At 43.1% G+C, this 8,898-nt stretch overlaps 1 pseudogene; it reads right to left on the reverse strand.

The window, feature by feature from the left end:
• Positions 1 to 4,887: 4,887 nt before the first annotated feature.
• Positions 4,888 to 5,018, reverse strand: LOC114009337 (uncharacterized; annotated as a pseudogene).
• Between the last annotated feature and the right edge of the window lie 3,880 nt (positions 5,019 to 8,898).

An 8,898-nucleotide genomic window follows, 5' to 3' on the forward strand; every position in this document is an offset into this window, starting at 1 on the left:
ATGAGGTCCCCAAGGCCTGAAAGTAGCACAGAGGATTGTGAGCCTCCCAGATCCCCCTCAGTGGCTGGGTTCTCACCCCTATACCTCCCTCAGCAGAGGGGCCAAGAGCTCTCTCCAAGACAAAGGCTATGGCTCCATTACCGCCTGTGGGACCACAGCTTCTCTGGCTTCTCCCACAGGAGGCTGGTCTCAAAGCACTCACACAGCGCCAGTTCCTCCTGGAACCTGGTGCTGACACACAGAGGCCTCAGCTCTCCCAGGCTGCCAGTTCCGGCCCTCTCGTGCACACCACATTGGCTTAATTATTTTAATTGAAAAAAAATGGGCAACTAACGATCACAGCTCTCTCAGCCAGTACATAATGGAGCCATGAAGCTGGAGGAGCTGCAGTCCACTGTGAGTGCTTAAAGGCTCGCTTCCTCCGGATGCCTTTCACTTGGCCTGGAGCAGGGAGCTCCCGCCCACTGGGGAGGGATAGTTAATGCAGCTGATGTCAACTCCTTCCTGCCGCCTTTTATGGGAAACCCACTCTCTGGCTCCGCCTGAGTCAAAGGGTTCTGGAGGGCCTATGATTTCCTTGCTTAAGAAAAAGAATAGCTTTTTGCATAATTCTGAGAGCAAGCAACATGATTCTTCACCACATCCTGGAAAATTCTGAGATACATAATGCATAAAACGAACAGAGGTCCCAGCAAGCAAGCCGTGATAAGGAGGTGTGGGGCACTCCACCGCCAGCCTCCTGCCTGCGAAGCAACATAAAAACCCAGCCAGAGCTGGGCAGCAGCTGCATTTTTCTTGTCTACAAATTCCAGTTGTACGAAAGTGGCACGCAATGAGGAAACACCGTGTCTGCCAATAATGGAAATAGCTGGAGATTCCTGAGGGGCTGGTGACAAGTGGGGGTGGCACTGAGACAGCTCGAGGAGGTTATGTTCTGGCATGAGGTTGGGGTAGAGGTGTGTGGCTTTTTACTTAGCAGCGCCCCCCCCCCCCATTAGGGGGATGAGAGGAAATTTGGTACTTAGGTGGGACGAGGGGGAAAGACAGGTGGCATAGAATCTGAGGGTCTGTGCGGAGGCTAAAATTGCAACATGAGGGGGACAGAAAGTTCAGCATCAGGTCCAACCAAGTATCGGAACATCCCCTCTGGTTCTGCCCAGCTCCGGGCAATTACCACCATGTTCTGAGTTCTTCTACCCCCAAAGGCCCGGGAAGGCCAGGGCAGACACATAAGACACCTTTGCCCCTGGCTCAGGGCGTCCTCCCCAAGGAGCTCAATTGTCCCCCACCCTAGAGCCTTTATGATCGCAGGTTTGTGGCAGAGGGAGACACAGGGCATGGAGTGCCCCGACTGCCTTCGAGGTGGGTGAGGGGGCATCACTGCCCAGTTGGACGGATGAAGACACTGGGGCTTTGTAGGGTGAAGTGCCCGGGTTTGAGGCCGCACAGTGCTGCTGGGCAGGAGTGGAATCCCTTTTGGAGTCAAGCTCGCCGTCCTCTGTTGCCCGCCACGTCTCTTCCACGGTGTGCTGGGTTCTGTCACCAGCTCACCCACTCGGCCCTGCCTTTTGTTGCCCTTGGATGTCCTTTGTTCGTCCAGCTCACCGCCTGCTTGTCTCAGTCTCTGGTGTCCACACACTCCTTTTCCGACTCCCAGGACTGGTTGCTGAGCTCAGCTATAGCCCACTCCAGATCCAACAGTCAGGAATTTTGGCCTGGTCTATGCTTCGTGGTCAGGTCTGCTAAAGACTGCCTCTGAGGCTGGGCCTTGTTTGGTGGAGCCAGGCCAGACAGCAGGTCATTAGCCAACGACCTCTCCACCGCAGTGCTGGACCAGATGGGAGCAGCCAAGTCAGACGCCAGGAAATGGAGCCAAAGGGGCAGCAGGTGCAGGCCCCGGGGAGAGGGGCTGAACCTGCGTGGGGGTTAGCAGTGTGGAAGCCAGGGCAGGACGCCAGCAAAGGCAGGGGAAAACGGGCAGTTCCGGAGGTCACGCCATGACAGTCTATCTGGGCATCCACCATGGGGTATCCGGTGACAGCACGGCCACACACATTTTTGTGAATGTTTCAACCATATTACGTTGGGTGAAGCGTGGGGAGGCAGGATGCAGATCAAGAGAGACAAGCAGGAAAGACTTTCACAGCTGCTTAGGCTCACAGTTCCTAGGAAAGAGCACAGCACACCACACAGGACCACCTGGGGAGGTCCGGGATCAGTCACAAGGCAGAAGGGACAGGGCAGTGGAGGCAAGCATTTACTGACTCCTCAGGAAAGGGGGCTGACCAGCCACTAGCCCGTGTCTCATAACTCGGTCAAGACAGCATTTATAAAGACTACAAAACTCTATTACAACCGAGCTGGGGTTGGACTCCTTAAGAGAGGATTTTTGTTTATTCGTTTAATTACAAAGTAGTATATGGAAGTTGAAAAGTTTAATAATACAGTGAAAACTGACTCCGAAAGTGACTCCCTACTGTCACAGGGGAAACTGCTATTAATAGGTACGTATGTATTTTTCTACAACTTTGGCCACGCTGATAGAAAATGCGTATCACGAACACTCGTGATTTTTGGTTTATATTAAAAATAAAAATAGAATCTTAAGATGGCATGGATTTCATTTATTTATTTATTGTATAGGTTTTGGCCTTAGGGTGTGTGTACTTGCCAAAAAGAGAGAGACAGAGACAGTGAGAGAGAAAGTGAGAAATCACCCTCCCAGGATGGATGGCCACGCCACAATCCCGTCCTCCATTTCCCCCCTGGAATCTTGGTCACACACACACGTCTGGCATGAGTTTCAAGGCACCAGGTGCAAGACTCGAACTGCAGTGGGCTGTGTGGGAGTCCAGCAATATAACCACTATGCCATCTGCTGGCCCTGGGTTTCTTTTTTTAAGTCAGTAATATATCATAGGTCTTTTTCCTTCATGATACATTTAGATTGGCATCATTCTTTTTAGTGGCTACATAGTGTTCCACAGCATAATTCAACCATAATTATGACTAATCATTCTATTATTAATTCATATTTAGGTTGCCTTCAGGTTTTTTCTATTGCATTGACTCAGTAAACATTGTACACATTTGCATGACTGTTCTGGGGAATACATTTCAATAAGTGATTTCTGGATCAAAAATTATATGCACTTTAAATTTAATTAGGAGCTGTTCAATTTCTCTCTAAAAAGATTATGCCAGTTTATATCCCCACAGCAGTTTATGACTAGACATTAGGTGTTATTGATCTTCATTTTTCCAATCTAATCGGTGGAATATGTAACTGTTTTCATTAGTATAACTATGATCTCTAGGGAGGTCTTCTTAAATGTTATTATTAACTGTTTGAATACCTTCACCCATAAATTACTCTTTAGATTTTTTCCCAATTTTTAAACTTGTGTTTTTGTATACTAAGCATATTACTACATTTTTGTTTTATTTTATAATTTATTTACATTCTATGGTTGCACATCTTACTTTTTTTTTTTTTTTTGGAGAGATTTTCGCTATAGGGTGCGTGCGCTCGCCAGACAGACAGAGAGAGACATAGAGACAGAAAGCGAGAAATCACCCCCCAGTGGGGATGGTCACGCCGCAATCCCTTCTCCTCCATTCTCCTCTCGGGATCTTGGGCACGCACGCACACGCGCCCGGCGTGAGTTCTAAGCCACCGGGTTCGGGATGCGAACCGCGGTCGACTACGTGGGAGTCCAGTGACATAGCCATTACGCTAACTGCTGGTTCCCTATGGTTGCACATCTTTACGGCATGCAACATGGTTTCCCAAAGTATGCATTCAGTGTGTAATAATCAAATCAAGTATATTCTCTTATGCATCATCTTAGACAAGGCACCTTGCATTCTTGCGTTTGTTAAAGGCCCCTTTGTCTAGCCACTCCCATCTCCCCCGGCATCCACTCCCCGCTCCCATACAGTCTCTGGCATCTACTCGTCCCCCCTATTAGTGTGTCTTCGAATCTTTCCATTTCTCCCATTGAATGCAGATATATGGTATATATTGAGCAAAGAAAAGACATACTGTGTTTGTTTTCATAGCCTGGCTTATTTCACTAGCATTAGATCATCTAGATTCATCCATTTTATATTGAATGACAGAGTCTTGCTGTTCTCTATATCTCAGTAGTATTCCATGGTGTATATATGCCACATTTTTAAAAATTCAGTCATCAGTTTGGGGACACTTATGTTGATTTTCTGTCTCAGCAATTGTGAATAATGCTGCAATAAACATGAATGTGCAAGTGTCATTCCAATGGCTTTCTTATCCTTTAAATAAGTACCAAGGAACGGGGTTACTGGGTCACTACTGGGTAGTTCTATTTGTGAATTTTTGAGGAAACTCAAATTGTTTTCCACAGTGACTGAACTAATTTACATTCTCTTTGCACCACAGTCTTACCAGCACTTGTCAGTCTAAGGTTTATTTTTTATTTTTATTTTATTTGTAATTATAGCCATTCTGATGAGATTAAGTGATACCTCACTGTGGTTTTGATTTGCATTTCCGTTATGATAAGAGACATTAACACTTTTTTAACCCTGTGTCCCAGCACTTGAGGATAGAACAGGGAGATGGAAAGCCACCAGCACTGGGACCAGCAATTAGTGTAATGACTATGTCGCTGAACTCCCATGTAGCCAACCACGGTTCAAGTCCCAGACCTAGTGGCTTAAACTTACACTGGGTGCGTGTGCAAGCGTGCCCAAGATCTCGAGAGGAGCATGGACGAGAAGGGATTGCGGCATGGCCATCCTCCCTGGGGGTGATTTCTGGCTTTCTATCTCTCTGTCTCTCTCTGTCTTTCTGGCAAGCGCATGCGCCCTCTAGCAAAAACTTCTCCAAAAAAGAAAAAAAAAAAAAAAAGAAAGAAAGAAAGAAAGCCACCAGCACCAAAGACATGACACTGAGAAGGCTTAAGCCCCTTTCCTTCTGCCTCTGTACATAACAGGAAGTGGGACCACACACTCACTTCCTGCCAAGTAAAGAAAGGATGAACATATTTTTATGTGTCTTTTTTTTTTTTTTTAACATTCTTATGTCTTCCTTTAAGAGTTGTCTGTTCAGTTCATTTGCCCGTTTTTAAACTGGATTATTAGTTTTTCTGCAGGTGAGCTGCTTGAGTCTTCTAAATGTTCTGATTATCTACCCTTTATCTGAAGCATAGTTTGCAAATATTTTCTCCCATTCTGTGAGCTGTCTTTTCATTCTGTTGTTTCCTTTGCTGTGCAGAAGCTTTTTAGCTTGACGTAACCTCACTTGTCTATTTTTTTAAATGATGCCTATGTTTTAGGGGTCTTATTATGAAATTTTTGCCTACTCAATGTCTTCAACTGTTATGTTTTCCAGAAGTAGTTTTATACTTTGAAGTGTTACGTTTAGATCTTTGATCCATTTTTCTCTGTTGATTTTTGTTAATGGTGAGAAATAGGAGTCCAGTTTTATCTTTTCAGCAGGTGGATATCCAATTCTTCTAGAACCATTTACTGAAAAGATTTTTTTCTCTCCATTGGGTAGTCTTATGCCCTTTGTCAAAAATCAGTTGGTTGTATGTTTTGGGGCTTATTTCTAGATTTTCTATCCTGTTTTATTGATCTATGAATATGTTTTGTTTTGTTTTGTTTTGTTTTGGAGAGGTTTTCACTCTAGGGCACGTGCACTCAGCAGACAGACAGAGAGAGACATAGAGACAGAAAGCGAGAAATCACCCCCCAGGGGGGATGGTCATGCCACAATCCCTTCTCCTCCATTCTCCTCTCAGCATCTTGGGAACGCATGCACACGCGCCCAGCATGAGTTTTAAGCCACCGGGTCCGGGACGCGAACTGCAGTTGACTACGTGGGAGTCCAGCAACATAGCCATTACGCTAACTGCTGGTTCCCTATGAATATGTTTTTATGCCAGTGCCATAATGTTTTATCGCAGCTCTATAATATATTTTGAAATTGGGTACTGGTATGTGTCTTTATTCTTTTTGCACAGTATTTCCTTGACAATACAGGGTATTTTATAATTCCAGACAAATTTTATAATTTTTTCCCCTACTTTTGTGAAGAATGGCATTGGTAGTTTAATTAGAACCACATTGAATTGATATGTTAATTTGGATAGCGTTGTCTTTCCTTTTTTTTTGGTATTGCCTTAAACTTCTTTCAGTTTTTCATCGTTTTTCTTATAGAGATCTTGCACTTCTTTGGTTACATTTATTCCTACGGATTTTTGTTTGTTTGGTTTTGGTTTTGGTGTTTTTTTAAATGAGTTTGCTTTCTTCAATTCTGCCTCAGTTGTTGGCATATAAAACTGCTATAGAGTCTTGTATATTGATTTTGTATCCTGCGACTTTACTGAATTCATGTATCACCTCCAGGATGTTTTCTTTGTGTGTGTGGATTCTTTTAGATTTCTATGTATATAATCATGTCAGCTGTAAACAGGGACAATTGCACTTACTCCTTTCCTATTTGAATGCCTCTTATTTTCCTCTCTTGTCAGATGCATTTACTAGGACTTCTAGTAATATGTTGAAAAGAAGTGGAGAAAGTGAACAACTTTTTCTTGTTCCAGTTTTTGGTAGGAAATTTTTTAGCATTTCTCACTTTGCATGATGTTAGCTATTAGTTTATCATATATGACTTTAAGTTTGTTGAGAAATGTATTTTCCATGCCTATTTTGTTGAAAGTCTTCATTATGAAGGGATGCTGTATTTTATTAAATGCTATTTCTGAATCCGTGGGTATGATCATATGGTTTTAACCTTCTTTCTGTTAATGTAACATACTATATTTACTGTTTTTCATGTTTCATATGTTTTCCATCTTGCATTTCTGAAATAAAGCCCTCTTGGTCATAATATATCATCTCTTAAATGTGTTATTGGACTCAATTTGCTAGTGTTTTATTGAAAATTTTTGCATCTGTATTTATCAGGGATCTTGATAGGTAATTCTCTTTCTCTCTCTCTCTCTCTCATTTATCCTTGTCTGCTTTTAGTGTGAAGGTGATGAAGGCTTCATAAAATGAATTTGGAAAGATTCCTTACATGTGGATCTTTTGAAGTAGTTTGAGGAGAATTGGGATTAATTCTTTAAAAGTTTTGTAGAATTCAGAAGTGGACCTGGGCTTTTCCTTGTTGGGAGGCTATTGTATGTATCCAGCAATTTGTCCATCTCTCTTTTTTCTTTTTTTTAAATTGGTCTTAGGGAATACAATTCCTTTTTAAAATTATTTATTTCATTTTATTTATTCATTCATTTTTTTCAATTTGATGAGACACACGCACACAGAGAGAGAGAGAGAAAGAAAGCAAGAAAGCCAGCCACTAGGTCCGGGACTCGAACCATGGTCGGCCATGTGGGAGTGCCCAGTGTCTTAATCACTATGCCACCTGCTGCTGGCCCCAATTTGTCCATCTCTTCTGTTTTCGAGTTTGTTGGCATATATCGCTTGTGGTGTTTTCTCATGATGAGTTGTATTTCTGTGATATTTGTTGTCATATTGCCTATTTCACTACTGATTTTAAAAATCTGGTTCCTTTCCCTGTTTTCCTTGGTTATTCTACCTAGTGACTTGTTGGTTTTGAAAAAACCGACCCAAAGAACTAGCTTTTTGTTTTGTTGACTTTTTGTATCGTTCATTTATTCTCAATTTCATTAATTTCTGCTCTAATCTTTACTATTTTTTTTCTTCTAATACTTTTTTTTTGTCATTGCTACTTTTCCAGTTCCTTGAGAGACATTATTTGTCTTTCTTCCTCTCTCTCCTTCCTTCTTTCTCTCTTTTGAAAAATTTGCTATTGAGGGAACCAGCAGTTAGCGTAATGGCTATGTCGCTGGACTCCCACGTAGTCGACCGCGGTTCGCGTCTCAGACCCGGTGGCTTAAATCTCACGCTGGGCGCGTGTGCGTGCGTGCCCAAGATCCCGAGAGGAGAATGGAGGAGAAGGGATTGCGGCGTGACCATCCCCCCTGGGGGGTGATTTCTCGCTTTCTGTCTCTATGTCTCTGTCTGTCTGGTGAGCGCACGCGCCCTATAGCGAACAAAAAAAAAAAAAAAACCTCTCCAAAAAAAAAAAAATCTATATATATAAAAAAAAAATTGCTATTGACACGTGTACTGGCTAGAGAGAAACAGAGACAGAAAGGGAAAAAGTGAGAAAACATCCCCACAGAGGGATGGCCATGCCACAGTCCCTTCTCCTCCATTCTCCTCTTGGGATTTTCAGGACACACACCCAGAATCTTTTTCAATTAACCAAGTCTGGAACTCAAACCATGCAGTTGGCCATGCCACCAGTTGGTCAGCTTTTTTCTTGTGAGCACTAATTGCTGCTAACTTCCTTCTTAGAACTGTTTTCTCTGTACCCCGAAAACTATGAGACATTGTCTCTTAGTTATTGTTTGATACAAGAAATTTTTAAATTGTAGTCTAATTTCTTCTGTAATTTTGAAGTCACTCGGGAGTAAATTGTTTAATTTCCATGTATTTGTGCTTTTTCAAAGGCTTTCCTGTTGTTGATTTCAAGTTTAATTCCAAGGTGGTCAGAAAAAGATGCTAGATATAGTTTCTATACTTTTTAACTTGTAAAACCTCATTTTTTTATTATTATTATTGTTTGAAGAGGGTTTTGCTATAAAGCGCTTGCGCTTGCCAGACAGAGAGAGACAGAGAGACAGAAAGCGAGAAATCACCCCCCAGGGGGAATGGCCACACTGCAATCCCTTCTCCTCCGTTCTCCTCTCGGGATCTTGGGCACGCACGCACAAACACCCAGTGTGAGTTTTAAGCCACCGGGTCCGGGATGCTAACTGCGGTCGGCTACATGGGAGTCTGGTGACATAGCCATTACACTAACTGCTGGTCCCATAAAGCCTC

This window comes from Tupaia chinensis, unplaced genomic scaffold, assembly GCF_000334495.1.
Source record: "Tupaia chinensis unplaced genomic scaffold, TupChi_1.0 Scaffold000521_1, whole genome shotgun sequence".
In the NCBI taxonomy this organism is placed as follows: Eukaryota; Metazoa; Chordata; class Mammalia; order Scandentia; family Tupaiidae; genus Tupaia; species Tupaia belangeri.